This window comes from Cervus canadensis, chromosome 11, assembly GCF_019320065.1.
Source record: "Cervus canadensis isolate Bull #8, Minnesota chromosome 11, ASM1932006v1, whole genome shotgun sequence".
NCBI classification, from domain to species: Eukaryota; Metazoa; Chordata; class Mammalia; order Artiodactyla; family Cervidae; genus Cervus; species Cervus canadensis.
The window spans coordinates 5,335,274-5,352,984 of NC_057396.1; positions in this window are offsets into that span (position 1 = coordinate 5,335,274).

Here is a 17,711-nt window from a genome sequence, read left to right on the forward strand (position 1 = left end):
TTTTCTGAATGTTGAACTTTAAGCCAACTTTTTCACTCTCTTTTTTCACTTTCATCAAGAGGCTCTTTAGCTCTTCTTCACTTTCTGCCATAAGGGTGGTGTCAGCTGTATATCTGAGGTTATTGATATTTCTCCCGGCAATCTTGATTCCAGCATGCACCTCCTCCAGCCCAGCATTTCTCATGATGTACTCTGCATGTAAGTTAAATAAGCAGGGTGACAATATACAGCCTTGACGTACTCCTTTTCCTATTTGGAACCAGTCTGTTGTTCCATGTACAGTTCTAATTGTTGCTTCCTGGCCTGCATACAGGTTTCTTAAGAGGCAGGTCAGGTGGTCTGGTATTCCCATCTCTTTAAGAATTTTCCACAGTTTGTTGTGATCCACAGAGTCAAAGGCTTTGGCTTAGTCAATAAAGCAGAAGTAGATGTTTTTCTGGAACTCTGTTGCTTTTTTGATGATGCAGCGGATGTTGGCAATTTGATCTCCGGTTCCTCTGCCTTTTCTAAAACCAGCTTGAACATCTGAAAGTTCACAGTTCACGTATTGCTGAAGCCTGGCTTGGAGAATTTTGAGCATTACTTTACTAGCGAGTGAGATGAGTGCAATTGTGCAGTAGTTCGAACATTCTTTGGCATTGCCTTTCTTTGGGATTGGAATGAACACTGACGTTTTCCAGTCCTGTGGCCACTGCTGAGTTTTCCAAACTTGCTGGCATATTGAGTATACCACTTTCACAGTATCATCTTTCAGGATTTGAAATAGCTCAACTGGAATTCCATCACCTCCACTAGCTTTGTTCGCAGTGATGCTTCCTAAGGCCCACTTGACTTCATATTCCAGGATGTCTGGCTCTAGGTGAGTGATCATACCGTCATGGTTATCTTGGTCATGAAGGTATTTTTTGTACAGTTCTTCTAAGTATTCTTGCCACCTCTTCTTAATATCTTCTGCTTCTATTAGGTCCATACAGTTTCTGTCCTTTATTGAGCCCATCTTTGCATAATATGTTCCCTTGGTGTCTCTAATTTTCTTGAAGAGATCTCTAGACTTTCCCATTCTATTATTTTCCTGTATCTCTTTGTACTGATCACTGAGGATGGCTTTCTTATCCCTCCTTGCTATTTTTTGAACTCTGCATTCAAATGGGTATATCTTTTCTTTTCTCCTTTGTTTTTTGCTTCCCTTCTTTTCACAGCTATTTGTAAGGCCTCCTCAGACAGTCATTTTGCTTTTTTGCATTTCTTTTTCTTGCAGATGGTCTTCATCCCTGTCTCCTGTACAATGTCATGAACCTCCATCTATGGTTCTTCAACCACTCTGTCTATCAGATCTAGTCCCTTAAATCTATTTCTCACTTCCACTGTATAGTCATAAGGGATTTGATTTAGATCATACCTGAATGGTCTGGTGGTTTTCTCCACTTTCTTCAATTTCAGTCTGAATTTTGCAGTAAGGAGTTCCTGATCTGAGCCACAGTCAGCCCCTGGTCTTGTTTTTGCTGACTGTATAGAGGTTCTCCATCTTTGGCTGCAAAGAATATAATCAATCTGATTTCAGTGTCGACCATCTGGTGATGTCCATGTGTAGAGTCTTCTCTTGTGTTGTTGGAAGAGGATGTTTGCTGTGACCAATGCGTTCTCTTGGCAGAACTCTATTAGCCTTTGCCCTGCTTCATTCCGTACTCCAAGGCCAAATTTGTCTGTTACTCCAGCTGTTTCTTGACTTCCTACTTTTGCCTTCCAGTCCCCTATAATGAAAAGGACATCCTTTTTGGGTGTTAGTTCTAGAAGGCCTTGTAGGTCTTCATAGAACTGTTCAGCTTCTTCAGTGTTACTGGTCAGGGCATAGACTTGGATTACTGTGATATTGAATGGTTTGCCTTGGAAAGGAACAGAGATCATTCTGTCATTTTTGAGATTGCATCCAAGTACTGCATTTCGGACTCTTGTTGACTATGATGCCTATTCCATTTCTTCTAAGGGATTCTTGCCCACAGTAGTAGATATAATGGTCATCTGACTTAAATTCACCCATTTCAGTCCATCTTAGTTTGCTGATTCCTAGAATGTCGATGTTAACTCTTGTCATCTCCTGTTTGACCACTTCCAATTTGCCTTGATTCATGGACCTAACATTCCAGATTCCTATGCAATATTGCTCTTTACAGCATCGAACCTTGCTTCTATCACCAGCCCCATCCACAACTGGGTGTTGTTTTTGCATTGGCTCCATCCCTTCATTCCTTCTGGAGTTATTTCTCCACTGATCTCTAGTAGCATATTGGGCACCTACTGATCTGGGGAGTTCATCTTTCAGTATCCTATCTTTTTGCCTTTTCATACTGTTCATGGGGTTCTCAAGGCAAGAATACTGAAGTGGTTTGCCATTCCCTTCTCCAGTGGACCACATTCTGTCTGACCTCTCCACCATGACCCATCCATCTTGGGTGGCCCCACACGGCATGGCTTAGTTTCATTGAGTTAGACAAGGCTGTGGTCCTGTGATCACATTGGCTAGTTGTCTGTGATTGTGGTTTCAGTCTGTCTGCCCTCTGATGCCCTCTCTCAGCCTACCGTCTTACTTGGTTTTCTCTTACCTTGGACGTGGGGTTGCTTCTCCTGGCGCCACCCCTGACCTTGGATGTAAAAGCTATGAGTCAAGTTTTATTCAGGAACCTTACTGAAGGCTATAGCTTAGAAAACAGCTTTTTTGGTAGAGATTGCTCTAAGAGGTAGTGGAGGAGCTTGTTAGTATATATATGAATTTTCTGGCTGGGAAATATTGTAGTCACGTGTGTGTGTGTGTGTGTGTGTGCGCATGCACGCACGCGTGCACACTCAGTTGCTAAGTCATGTTTGACTCTTTGTGACCCTTTTGGACTATGGCCCACCAGGCTCTTCTGTCCATGTGATTTCCCAGGCAAGAATACTGGAGTGGGCTGCCATTCCCTTCTTCAAAGGATCTTCCCAACCCACGGATTGAATCCATGTTTCCTGCATCTCCTGTATTGGCAGGAGAATTCTTTACCACTGAGCTACTTGGGAAGCTCCAACAACAAACAAATATCTCAATTTAATGCCTAGTGCTTTTCTATTGTAAGAAGATTCAAGAATCTGGGGTCATTGAAATTCTCCCTTAGGTATGCATCTTAACTATCTAGGGGCCCAAATATCCAAAACACAGAACTTTCATCTTGTTTTTCCAATCCTGAATTCCCCTCGGGTGCACTGTTGCTGTGTATGATCATGGACAACAGGCTTCGTTCCTTTTATTTACAAAGGGCAATCTGAGCAGTGCACACCCCTGAGGGTCACGTCCATCCTCCCCCACTGATCTGTAATGCCTGCTCTGTCATAAGTCAAGTTTCTTTGCTTGTATGAGTTTGTTTTGAGGTTCTCTAATCTACTCCATTGATTTTATATCTGTGCTAATACCACATTATTTTATTTTGTAAGGACTTTCTATTAAGTCTTTGTATAGCAAATACATCTGTGTTTTTCTCCTTATAGTATCTGGGCTATTCTCATTCATTTCCTCACTCACATAAATTTTCAGATTAGTTGTTAAGTTTTCACGTTTTAACTGGAATTGCACTCAATAGTTAAGATGAATGGGAAGAACTCTATGATGGTGCATCTTCAAATCCAATGACATGGTATATACTTTCATTGATTTCTTTTAATATGTCTTTGGATATTATATGTATAATTTTTTTCCAGAAAGGTCTTGCATATTTTTTAAAGATTCAACATTGATAATTTAAATTTCTGTCTCTGATGTAAATGGTATCTTTTTTTCAAAAAAGTTATATTTTCTGTCTCTTGCTGTTGTATAGTCAGTCATGCCTTTCAGAATTGTCCTGCCCTGAGGCAAGGGGGCCTGGCATTTATACCCCGTATCTACCAATTACTGGCTGAAGACTGCCCTCAGGGACTGGGTGTGACCCCGTGCGAGGAGCCTCTTGGCCTGAGGTCAGTGCCTGGAGCTGCAGGACTCAATTGAGCTGCAGACATTCCCACCAGCTGGGCAAATACCACATTGGCCTGAAGGGGGGTTCTCAGCATTCAAGAGTCACAGAGATGTTAAAGGCCCTTTAGCAGACTGAAGAATTCTCTTTTATTCTCAGGTTTGTTACGTGTTCCTGGGTTGGTAAAAGAAGAGGCCATGCCTACCTGCATGGTGTGCGGAATTGGATGTGGGGTCCAGCTGTGTTTTAAACAGTCTTTCAGCTCCCGCTTTGTCAGCCTCCGCTTACCTCAGTTAACCCGAGCCTCTTCTATGGTTTTCAGGAGAGACGGCTTGCTCGTAGGCTTCTCTGACTGCAGCACAGGATTTAGCTTTCCTCCGCCATCCAAGTCAGTTCCCACTTGACCTCTGCTTTCTGGCCTTCAAAGGTCTGATGCTGTCTTCTCCTCTGCGCTCTCTCTTTTTCATTCCTTAGTTGTCACTTAAGTTGGGTGAAAGAAGGAGCATAGGTAATTCACGGGTTCAACTGTTCTTGCTGAGAAGCTCTCTCAGTATTCTGATTCAGAGAATTATGAAACAAACGTAAATTGGGCAGAGACTTCCCTGGTGGTCCAGTGGTTGAGACTCCACGCTTGCAGTGCAGGGGGTGTGGGTCTGACCCCTGGTTAGGGAACTAAGATCCCACGTGGCTGTGGCAGCCAGAAAAAAAAGAAAGATGAAGTTGGCAGAGTTTGACATAGGCTGTTTCTGAAGTTTGAAACTACCCCTTCTTTCTCCTCAGTCTTTGCTCGTCTAGCCCACCCTGCAGGTCTCAGTGTAGTAGTCACATTCTCCAGGACACGTAACTTCACAGCCCGAGTGTGGGCTATATCCTGCTTCTCTGCATTGCAGTGTAAACTTAGTCTTGTTTCCTCTCAGTATGAATGGGAATATTGTATTTTTGCCTACCTAGTTTGCACTCTGTACTATACTTTGTTTGAGGCTTCCCTGGTGGTAAAGAATCTTCCTGCAATGCAGGAGATCCATTATTTGACTTCTGGGTCAGGAAGACCCCCTGGAAAGGGGAATGACTATCTAGTACTCTTGCCTGGAGAATTTCATGGATGGAGGAACCTGGCGCTGCAGAGAGTCAAACACGACTGAATGAGTAACGTTTTCACTTTTTACATACTTTGTTTTCAAAAGAGCAAACCACAGAATAAAAGTCATTCTGATGTAACCTTTCCAAGGAATTTCTTGGAGAATGGATTTTCATTGATATTCATATATAGGAAGAAATAAAAGCAAATTTATGATTCTGAAGGTACAGGAGACTTCCTGTTTAACCTGGAAGGTGCTTTGTGATAGGCAAACTCAACCTCCAATACGGTAAAACTGTCACAGGAGCTGTAATTCAGTTTCATAGGAAATTTGGAAAGGAAGGCTTTCAGGGGCATTCTTCAGCTTTTTATGTGTACACTTTTATCAGAGAAGACGTTCTCATTTGCTGTTAATTTTTTGACTTACCTGATTTTAAAAAAGCAATAAATGCACAAGGTAGATATTGTGAAAAATATACTGAGAAAGCACCACTGTTAATGCCTTGTTGCATACATTTCCTGCTTTCCTTTCTGGCACATTTGTTTTCTCTCATAGTTAAGACACTGTTAAGTATAGCTCCCTCTTTTCTCACTTCGCAATGAATCATTATTTTTTCTCCGTTTCATTAAGTATTCTTTACAAACATGATCTTCATGGTTGTGTAATGCTCATCAGAAGAATGCATGTAATTTAACAATTTTCCTGTTGTCATCTAGGGTGTTTTATTACATTTTTTTGTAACAATAAACTTTGTTACATATATTTGACTTGCTATTCTTGAGGAAATTCAGTCTTTAATTCTGAAGAGTAAAAGTGGAGAGGCTTTTTGTAGAGACTTTGAGATAATGCATGTGAAACGTATATAAATTAGAAAACGTAATATATTTACCTGGTTTAGCTTTCTATTAGTATTAGTGTATGGAGGAAGAAATGGCAACCCACTCCAGTATTCTTGCCTGGAGAATCTCATGGACAGAGGAGCCTGGAAGGCTACAGTCCATAGGATCGCAGAGTCAGACACAACTGAAGCGATTTAGCATGCATGGAGACTTTTATTTATATTATTTGTATTATTGAGCTTAATCAACTTACTGTTTGGAGAAGAAGGTAGATCATATCTACATTCAGAGTGAATTATATCATTAATCATAGTCTATGTGATATATATATATATATATAAATATGTAAAGTGAAAATGAAAGTGTTAGTTGCTCAGTCGTGTCTGACTCTTTGAGATCCCATCAACTGTAGTCCACCAGGCTCCTCTGTCCATGGGATTCTCCAGGCAAGGATAATGGAGTGGGTAACCATTCCCTTCTCCAGGGGATCTTCCCCATGCAGGGATTGAACCCAGGTCTCCCACATTGTGGGTAAATTCTTTGCTGTCTGAACCACCATGGAACACCAAATATATAAAACAATATATTAAAATGAAACAAGTTTGTCAGAGACCACTGATTTTCTTTTTTAAAATTTATTTTATTTAAGTGGAGGATAATTGCTTCACAATGGTGTGTTGGTTTCTGCCTGCACACAAGCGCTAATCAGCAATAATGACTATATGTCCCCTCCCTCATGAGTCTCTGTCTCCTCCCCTCATCCCTTCCCTCTAGGATGTTAGAGTGCCGGGCTGGGCTCCCTGTGTTACATAGCAGCTTCCCACTAGTCATCCATTTTACACATGGGAGTGTGTATATGTCAATTCTCAATTTCTCCTACCCTCTCTTTCCCCTCCTGTGTCGAGTCCATTCTCTACATTTGCGTCTCCATTCCTTCCCTGCAAATAAGTTCATCAGTACTATTTTTCTAGATTCCATGTGTATGCATTAATATACAATATCTTTCTCTTTCTGACTTATTTCAATGGTAAAACAAGCTCTAGGTTCATCTATCTCATTAGAACTGACTCAAATTCATTATTTTTTATGGCTGGATAATATTCCCTTGTATATATATACCACAGCTTCTTTTATCCATTCATCTGTCAATGGTTGCTTCCATGTCCTGGCTATTGTAAGTAGTGCTGCAATGAACATTGAAGTACATGTGTCTTTTAGAATTGTGGTCTTCTCAGGGTATATGCCCAGAAGTGGGGTTGCTGGGTCATATGGTAGTTCTATTCCTAGCTTTTAAAGGAATCTCTGTGCTGTTCTCCATAGAGGCTGCACCAATTTACATTGCCACCAACAGAGTAGGAGCGTTCCCTTTCCTCCACGTGTGCTCGGCATTGATTATTTGTAGTTTTTTGATGATGGCCATTCTGACTGGGGTGAGGTGATGCCTCTTTGTAGTTTGGATTTGCATTTCTGTAATAATGAGCAATGTTCAACATTGCTCACTGAGCATCTTTTCTTTTTTCATGTGTTTATTTGCCATCTGTCTGTCTTCTTTGAAGAAATGTCTGTTTATGTCTTCTGCCCATTATTTGATTGAGTTGTTTTTCTGATACTGAGCTGTATGAGCTGTTTATATAATTAGGAGATTAATCCTTTGTCAGTTGCTTCATTTGCACTGATTTTCAAACTGGGTGGCAAGATATCAGTGAGTGAATGTATCTTATTGGTTGTAACTAGCATAGCTTTGTTTTTAAAGTGAGATGTAATTGATGGGTCTTCCCTTGGTGGCTCAGTGGTAAAGAATCTGCTTGCAATGCAGGAGACATGGCTTTGATCCCTGGGTTGGGAAGATCCGCTGGAGAAGGAAATGGCAACCCACTCCAGTATTCTTGCCTGGGAAATCCTATGGAGAGAGGAGCCTGGTGGGCTATAGTCCATGGTGTCACATAGACTTGGCCACAGATGAGCAACAAAACAACTGATATGTTACATTGTATTACTTTTATGTGTACAAAATAATATATTCATTGCAAAGTGATTACCACAATAAATTTAGTTAACTTTCAAGCAACTTCCAAATTCCTCAAAAAATGACAAGCAATACTACCACATAATCAGGCAATTATATTTCTGGGTATTTATCTGAAGGAAATGAACTCACTATCTCAAAAAGATGTCCAAACCCCCATGTTCATTGCAGCATTATTTTCAATAGCTAAGGCATGAAAACAACCACATGTTTTTTTCTAAACTTTTTATTTTGTAGTCAGTTCAGTCGCATCTGACTCTTTGTGACCCTATGGACTGCAGTACGCCAGGACTCTCTGTCCCTTACCAGCTCCCAGAGTTTACTCAAACTCATGTCCATCCAACCATGGTTGATGCCATCCGACCATCTTATCCTCTTCATCCCCTTCTCCTCTTGCCTTCAATCTTTTTTTGTAGTGGGATAAAAAGCCTCTTGATGAAATTGAAAGAGGAGAGTGAAAAAGGTGGCTTAAAGCTCAACATTCAGAAAACTAATATCATGGTATCTGGTCCCATCACTTCATGGGAAATAGATGGGGAGACAGTGGAAACAGTGTCAGACTTTATTTTTTCAGGCTCCAAAATCACTGCAGATGGTGATTGCAGCCATGAAATTAAAAGACGCTTACTCCTTGGAAGGAAAGTTATGACCAACCTAGATAGCATCTTAAAAAGCAGAGACATTACTTTGCCAACAAAAGGTCCATATAGTCAAAGCTATGGTTTTTCCAGTATTGATGTATGGATGTGAGAGTTGGACCACAAAGAAGGCTGAGCGCCAAAGAATTGATGCTTTTAAGCTGTAGTGCTTGAGAAGACTTTTGAGAGTCCCTTGGACTGCAAGGAGATCCAACCAGTCCATCCTAAAGGAGATCAGTCCTGGGTGTTCATTGGAAGGTACTGATGCTGAAGCTGAAACTCCAATACTTTGGCCACCTCATGCAAAGAGTTGACTCATTGGAAAAGACCCTGATGCTGGGAGGGATTGGGGGCAGGAGGAGAAGGGGACGACAGAGGATGAGATTGGCTGGATGGCATCACCGACTCGATGGGCTTGAGTTTGAGTAAACTCTGGGAGTTGGTGATGAATAGGGAGGCCTGGCGTGCTGCAATTCATGGGGTTGCAAAGAGTCCGACACGACTGAGCGACTGAACTGAACTGAGAGCAAATCCGGGTGAAACTACTGGCATTCACTGTGATAGAAAGCCCATTGTTTCCTAACCACTAGAGGGCAGTATACTACATTAGTTAAAAAGAAAAAATCTGACAATACAGTGGATCTAGTTTTACAACTGATTATGCTGCTGCTGCTGCTAAATCGCTTCCGTCGTGATCCGACTCTGTGCGACCCCATAGACGGCAGCCCACCAGGCTCCCCCGTCCCTGGGACTCTCCAGGCAAGAACACTGGAGTGGGTTGCCATTTCCTACTCCAATGCATGAAAGTGAAAAGTGACAGTGAAGTCGCTCAGTCGTGTCTTACTCTTAGCAACCCCATGGACTTCCGCCTACCAGGCTCCTCCATCCATGGGATTTTCCAGGCCAGAGTACTGGAGTGGGTTGCCATTGCCTTCTCCAACTGATTATGAGAGACATAAAATTACACGTAATTTTGTGTTGGACTATTAATGTGAGAACCTACCACACGGCATACACTGAGATAGGGATAAACTGGTGAATAAGACATGTTCTATAATTTAGCAAGAGGACGAGACAGTTACCCACTTTGGTTTGGCTCCTGTCCGCCTTTCTAGCCTCACATACTGCCACTCCCCAGCTTGCAACGTGACCTGTGGTCATGCTCAACGCCTCCTAATCGTCTTGCACATGCTAGTCCCTCTTCCTGAAACACTGTGCTTCTTCTCTGCCTGTTGAACTTATACCTCAACCTCCAATATCTCAACTTTCCCAGGCAAAGTTAAGTGCAAGCATGTGTTTTCTCCATTTCACTCACGTGGAACCAACTTTGATCCTCTTAGAGCTGGTGACCTCTTTTCCCTAGGAAACTGAACTACTATAAAAACTATAAGAACTTCCTATAAGAACTAGGAAGGCAAAAGACGTGTTCATTTTTATTTCTCTAGTTGTGCCTGTGACATAGACAGTGCTTAAAATGCACATTTATTAAATGAGCAAACAAAAGTGCTATGAACAGATGCTATGATGAGATAATTTCCTCATAATCTCTCCATTAGTTCTTCTGCCCTCTCTTTCTAACCATGCTACTAAAAAGCATCTGTCCAATCTCCATAGCAAACCAGAGAGGCTTTTTTTGACTTGCTGATGGTGAGGGAGAGTTAGGCTTTGTCAAACAAGGGAAGGGAAAAGAATTTTGGAGGAAAATTTAGGTTTCCCTAATATTGGGGGATGATCTTCACTTTAGCAACACACAGCTGAGACTGAGTAATCTTTGCTCTTCCATCCCTTTCTTAGACTAGCCAAGTAGGCAAAGTGGTTGTGTTTGTCATTTGGCTAGCAGTTAACAACCCTGACACTTTAGCATTGAGAAGACAGAGTACCTAGTACATTCTGTTGTGATCTAGAAAAGCTGAAGGAATCAGAGTCAAGTTTCAACATGTTCCAAGTCCTCATGTGGCAAATTAAACAGTTCTCCATCCAAGTGGTATATGTACTTGTTTATAAAAGTTTTTGTTATATGTTCACTTTAGATATGTTTGCAAAAAGATTAAAACATATTTTTAGCTTGCTCACAATCTTGTAGGTATGCCCATACTCGTTAGTTGCTCAGTTGTGTCTCTTTGCGGCCCCATGGAGCCCTCCAGGCTCCTCTGCCCATATTCATATCATCTTGGAAATTCTGCTCTATAAAGAGACCTGGTTGTATATTACAAGGGATAAATGAAGTCTAAAGTCAAATGGACTTTTGTTTGAGCCCTGGATATGTCTTTTTTTCTAGCTTTGTGAATTTGGGCATGTTCCTCAACCTCAGTTCACCTCGGTTCCTTCATTTGCAATATGGACACAGCAGTTCTTCCCTCAGTGGGGTTGCTAGGAGGATTAGACAAAGTCCTGCATGTAAAGAGCTTTACACAAGATTTGGCATATTGTGAGCTTTCAGTAGACATTAGCTCTTATAAGATGAAGATCTTCAGTGCAAGATTTTTTTCTTTGTGTGTTTTTTCTTCTTTTTTAAAATAACCAGTGCTTAATGGATTCCCCTCACCCCCCACCCCACCCCACTCTGCTACTATTGCCGTAAGAAGTTTATTTCCCCATTTTGATAAAATATATGGCATAAGCTAATGGGGGCTTGCAAGCATGAGAACCTTGGTGGAGATGAAGTGAAGGCCCTGCTGTGGATGCTAGCCTGGGCTAGTGGGGGTCCGACTTTGTGGGCCTCAGAAAGTCTCTTCCAGTGTTTCCCCATGCAGAGAGTTCTTACCTTTGTTGCCCCTGCGAATGCAGTGGGGCATACAGCCTTGCTATTAAGCATTCTTGAGGCTCTTTTACTACTATGGTGAGAGTGAGCTTTCTCTTCTTCAGCATCATTGATGTTGACTTAGAATATGGTTTTCAAACAGATTGTCTAAATTATCAACTCCTGTGGGTAGGGACGTTGCTCTGTATAATACATATCAAAAGGACATATATATTAATACATAAGTGTGTGAGTGTGTGTGTGTGTGTGTGTGTGTGTGTGCGCGCGTGCGCGCACTCAGTCATATCCGACTCTTTGCTATTTTATGGACTGCAGCCCACTGGGCTCCTCTCTCCATGGGATTTCCCAGACAAGAATACTGGAGTGGTTGCCATTTCCCGACCCAGGGATCGAATCTGTGTCCCCTGGGTCTCCTGCATGGCAGGCAGATTCTTTATCCCTTAGCCACTGGGGAAGTTACATACATAAGTACTTAATGTATTTTTAAGCTAACTATTAATTATATGTTTTAATGTTTTATATGACTATAGTGACATTTGTTCTGAGCCAAAAATGATAGATCAGTTGGTAAAGAATCCACCTGCAATGCAGGAGACCCCGGTTCAATCCCTAGGTTGGGAAGATCCCCTGGAGGAGGGCAAGGCCACCCACTCCAGTATTCTGGCCTATGCAGTCCATGGGGTCACAAAGAGTGGGGACACCACTGAGCGACTTTCATGTGGCACAACAAAAATTTTAAAACATTTTAAGAGTTTAGAAAATTTTAGCACTTTTATTTTGAGATAATTTTAGACTTTCAAAAGAGTGGTCATGATAGTTCAGAAAGTCCCTAAGTACCCATTACTCAGGTCTCCCTAATGTAACGTCTCATATAATCATGGTGGATCTATCAACACTTAGAAACAAACATCTGTACTGTACTATTAACTAGATTTCATTAGGATTTCACCATTTCCACCCCCCCATTCATGTCCTTGTTCTGTTTCTGAGTCCAACCCAAGATTTCACGTTACATTTCATTCTGTCCTTTAGTCTCTTCTAATCTGGGACAGTTCCTCAGTCTTTTCTTTCCTTTCACAATCTTGACACTTTTGGAAATTACTGACCAGGCATTTTGCAGACCGTCCTTAATTTGTCTGATTTTGTGTGATGTTTTTCTCCAGATTATTGAGTTTATAGAGTTTTGGGAAGAGTACCACAGAAATGATATACCCTTCTCAGTGCATTATATAAGGTACTACAACATCCATGTTCTCTTACTAGTAACTTTAACCTAAGTCATATTTAGTTATACATTGAAAGATTTCTTTTAATTGAAAAAGAAAAAATTACATGAAATTGAGAAAATCTGATACATGTAAAAATTCATCAATATATATTTATACACACAGGCAATGTAGTTTTCTCTAAAAGCATTGACATTTGTAGGGACACAGACATTGCCATTCTGACTCAAACTAACAAGGTTTTGTTCTTAGAAATAAAAAGTTACCTATGTATATATTTTTTAAAATATTTATTTTTAATTGAAGAGTAATTGCTTTACAGAATTTTGCTGTTTTCTGTCAAAATTCAACACGAATCAGCCATAGGTATACATATGTCCCCTCCCTTTTGAACCTCCCTCCCGTCTCCCTCCCCATCCCTCCCCTCTGGGTTGATACAGAGCCCCTGCTTGAGTTTCCTAAGCCAGACAGCAAATTCCCATGGGCTATCTATTTTACATATGGTAATGTAACATTCCATGTTACTCTATACATCTATACATGTTTCCATGTTACTCTATACTCTATACATCTCACCCTCTCCTCCCCTCTCATGTCCATAAGTCTATTCTCTATGGCTGTTTCTCCATTACTGCCCTGTAAATAAATTCTTCAGTACCATTTTTCTAGATTCTGAATATACGCATTAGAATATGATATTTATCTTTTACTTTCTGACTTACTTCATTCTGTATAATAGGCTCTAGGTTCATCCAACACATCAGAACTGACTCAAATGTGTTCCTTTTTATGGCTGAGTAACATTCCATTGTGTATATATACCACAGCTTCTTTATCCATTCATCTTTTGATAGACATCTAGGTTGCTTCCATGTTCTAGCTATTGTAAATAGTGCTGCAATGAACAATGGGATACATGTGTCTTTTTTATTTTGGTTTCCACAAGGTATATGCCTAGGAGTGGGATTGCTGGGTCATATGGTGGTTTTATTCCTAGTTTTTTAAGGACTCCATATCATCTTCCGTAGTGGCTGTATCAATTTACATTCCCACCAATGGTGCAAGAGTGTTCCTTTTTCTCCACACCCTCTCCAGCATTTATTTTTTGTAGACTTTTTGATGATGGCCATTCTGACTGGTGTGAGGTGATATCTCATTGTAGTTTTGATTTGCATTTCTCTAACAAAGATCAATATTGAGCATCTTTTCATGTGTTTGTTAGCCATCTATATGTCTTCTTTGGAGAAATGTCTGTTTAGGTCTTTTCCCCACTTTTTAAGATTGGGTTGTTTCTTTTTCTGGTATTGAGTTGTATGAGCTGCTTGTATACTTTGGAAATTAATCCTTTGTCTGTTGTTTCATTTGCTATTATTTTATCCCATTCTGAGGGTTTTTCACCTTGCTTATAGTTTCGTTTGCTGTGCAAAAGCTTTTGTTTACTTTTGTTTTTATTTCCATTACTCTAGGAGGTGGGTCACAGAGGATCTTGCTTTGATTTAGGTCATTGAGTGTTCTGCCTATGTTTTCCTCTAAGAGTTAGAGTTTTTGGTTTTGCATTTAGGTCTTTAATCCAGTTTGAGTTTATCTTTGTGTATGGTGTTAGGAAGTGTTCTAATTTCATTCTTTTACATGGAGCTGTCCAGTTTTCCCAGCTAAATTTCCCAGCTAAAATTTATTCCCAGAATAAATTTTCCCATTTATTGAAGAGGCTGTCTTTGCTCCATTGTATATTCTTGCTCTTTTGTCAAAAATAAGGTACCCATAGGTGCATGGGTTTATTTCTGGGCTTTCTATCTTGCTCCATTGGTCTATATTTCTGTTTCTGTGCCAGTACCATACTGTCTTGATGACTGTAGCTTTGTAGTATAATCTGAAGTCAGGAAGTTTGATTCCTCCAGCTCCATTCTTCTTTCTCAAGACTGCTTTGGCTATTCAGGGTCTTTTGTGTTTCCATATGAATTGTGAAATTTTTTGTTCTAGTTCTGTGTCGTTGTTAGTTTGATAGGGTTTGCATTGAATCTGTAGATTGTGTTTGGTAGCATAGTCATTTTCATAATATTGATTCTTCCTACCCAAGAACATAGAATATCTCTCCATCTGTTTATGTCATCTTTGATTTCTTTCATTAGTGTCTTATAATTTTCTGTGTACAGTTCTTTTATCTCCTTAGGTAAGTTTATTCCTAGATATTTAATTTTTTCTGTTGCAATGGTGAACGGGATTGATTCCTCAATTTCTCTTCCTGATTTTTCATTGTTAGTATATAGAAATGCAAGTGATATCTGTGTATTGATTTTGTATCCTGCAACTTTGCTAAATTCAATGATTAGCTCTAGTAATTTTTTGATACTATCTTTAGGGTTTTCTATGTACAGTATCATGTCATCTGCAAACAGTGAGAGCTTTACTTCTTTTCTGGATTCCTTTTATTTTTCTTCTCTGATTGCTATAGCTAGGACTTCCAGAACTATTTTGAATAATAGTGGTTAAAGTGGACACCCTTGTCTTGTTCCTGATCTTAGGGGGAATGCTTTCAGTTTTTCACCATTGACAATAATGTTTGCTGTAAACTTTTCATATACAGCCTTTACTATGTTGAGGTAGGTTCCTTTTATGCTCATTTGTTGAAGAGTTTTAATCATAATTGGGTGCTAAATTTTGTCAAAGGCTTTTTCTGCATCTATCAAGATTACCATATGGTTTTTATCTTTCAATTTGTTAATATGGTGTAATCACATTGATTGATTTCTGTATATTAAAGAATCCTTGCACCCCTGGAATAAACCCAACTTGATCATGGTGTATGAGCTTTTTGATGTGTACTTAATTCTGTTTACTAAAATTTTGAGGATTTTTGCATCTTTGTTCATCAATGATATTGGCCTGTAGTTTTCTTTTTTTGGTGTTGCCTTTGCCTGGGTTTGGTATCAGGGTGATGGTGGCCTTGAAGAATGAGTTTGGAAGTGTTCCTTCCCCTGCAATTTTTTGAAAGAGATTTAGAAGTATAGGCATTTGTTCTTCTCTAAATGTTTGATAAAATTCCCCTGTGAAGACATCTGCTCCTGGGCTTTTGTTTTGTGAGAGATTTTTGATCACTGCTTCAATTTCAGTATTTGGGTTGTTCATAATTTCTATTTCTTCCTGGTTCATTCTTGGAAGATTGAACTTTTCTAAGAATCTGCCCATTTCTTCCAGGTTATCCATTTTATTGCCATATAGTTGTTCATAATAGTCTCTTATAATCCTTTGTATTTCTGCACTGTCTGTTGTAACATCTCCTTTTTCATTTCTAATTTTGTTGATTTGATTCTTCTCTTTTTCTTGATGAGTCTGACTAAACGTTCCTCAATTTTATATTCTCAAAGAACCAGCATTTAGTTTTATTAATCTTTACTATTGTTTCTTTTTCATTTATTTCTGCTCAGATCTTTATGATTTCTTTCCTTCTGATAATTTTGGTTTCTTTTTTTTTTTTTTGGTTGTTGTTCTTTTTCCAGTTGTTTTAGGTGTAAAGTTAGGTTGTCTATTCGGCGTTTTTCTTGTTTCTTGAGGTAGGATTGCATTGCTATTAAGTTCCCTCTTAAAACTGTTTTTGCTGCATCCCATAGGTTTTGAGTTGTCATGTTTTCCTTGTCATTTGTTTCTAGAAATTTTTTGATTTCTCTTTTGATTTCTTCAGTAACCTGGTGGTTATTTAGAAATGTATTGTTTAATCTCCATGTGTTTGTGTTTTTCTAGTTTTTTCCTTGTAATTGATATCTAGTCTCCTAGGGTTGTGGTCGGGAAGATGCTTGATATGATTTCAATTTTCTTAAATTTACTGAGGCTTGATTTGTGGCCCAAGATGTGGTTTATCCTGGAGATTGTGCACTTGAGAAGAAGGTGTATTCTTCTGCATTTGGATGGAATGTCCTGAAGATATCAGTGAGATCTGTCTCATCTAAAATATCATTTAAGACTTGTGTTTCCTTATTTTCCGTTTCAATGATCTGTCCATTGGTGTGAGTGAGGTGTTAAAGTCTCCTAGTATTATTGTGCTACTGTCAATTTCTCCTTTTATGTCTGTTCATGTTTGCCTTATGTATTGAGGTGTTCCTATGTTGGGGCATCAGTTCAGTTCAGTCACTCAGTCATGTCTGACTCTTGGTGACCCCATGAACCCCAGGATGCCAGGCCTCCTTGTCCATCACCAACTCCCAGAATCCACCCTAACCCATGTCCATTGTGTTGGTGAAGCCATCCAACCATCTTATCCTCTATCGTCCCCTTCTCCTCCTGCTCTCAATCTTTCCCAGTATCAGGGTCTTTTCAAATGAGTCAGCTCTCCGCATCAGGTGGCCAATGATCTGGAGTTTCAGCTTCAACATCAGTCCTTCCAATGAACACCCAGGACTGATCTCCTTTGGGATGGACTGGTTGGATCTCCTTGCAGTCCAAGGGACACTCAAGGGTCTTCTCCAACACCACAGTTCAAAAGCATCAATTCTTCGGTGCTCAGCTTTCTTTATAATCCAACTCTCACGTCCATACATGACCACTGGAAAAACCATAGCCTTGACTAGATGGACCTTTGTTGGCAAAGTAATGTCTCTGCTTTTTAAGATGCTATCTAGGTTGGTCATAACTTTCCTTCCAAGGAGCAAGCGTCTTTTAATTTCATAGCTGCAGTCACCATCTGCAGTGATTTTGGAGCCCAAAAAATAAAGTCAGCCACTGTTTCCACTGTTTCCCCACCTATTTGCCATGAAGTGATGGGACCGGATGCCATGATCTTAGTTTTCTGAATGTTGAGCTTTAAGCCAACTTTTTCACTTTCCTCTTTCATTTTCATCAAGAGGCTCTTCAGTTCTTTTTCACTTTCTGCCATAAGGGTGGTGTCAGCTGCATATCTGAGGTTATGGATATCTCTCCCGGCAATCTTGATTCCAGCATGCGCCTCCTCCAGCCCAGCATTTCTCATGATGTACTCTGCATGTAAGTTAAATAAGCAGGGTGACAATATACAGCCTTAAAGTACTCCTTTCCCAATTTGGAGCCAGTCTGTTGTTCCATGTCCAGTTCTAACTGTTGCTTCCTGACCTGCATACAGGTTTCTCAAGAGGCAGGTCAGATGGTCTGGTATGCCCATCTCTTTCAGAAGTTTCCACAGTTTGTTGTGATCCACAGAATCA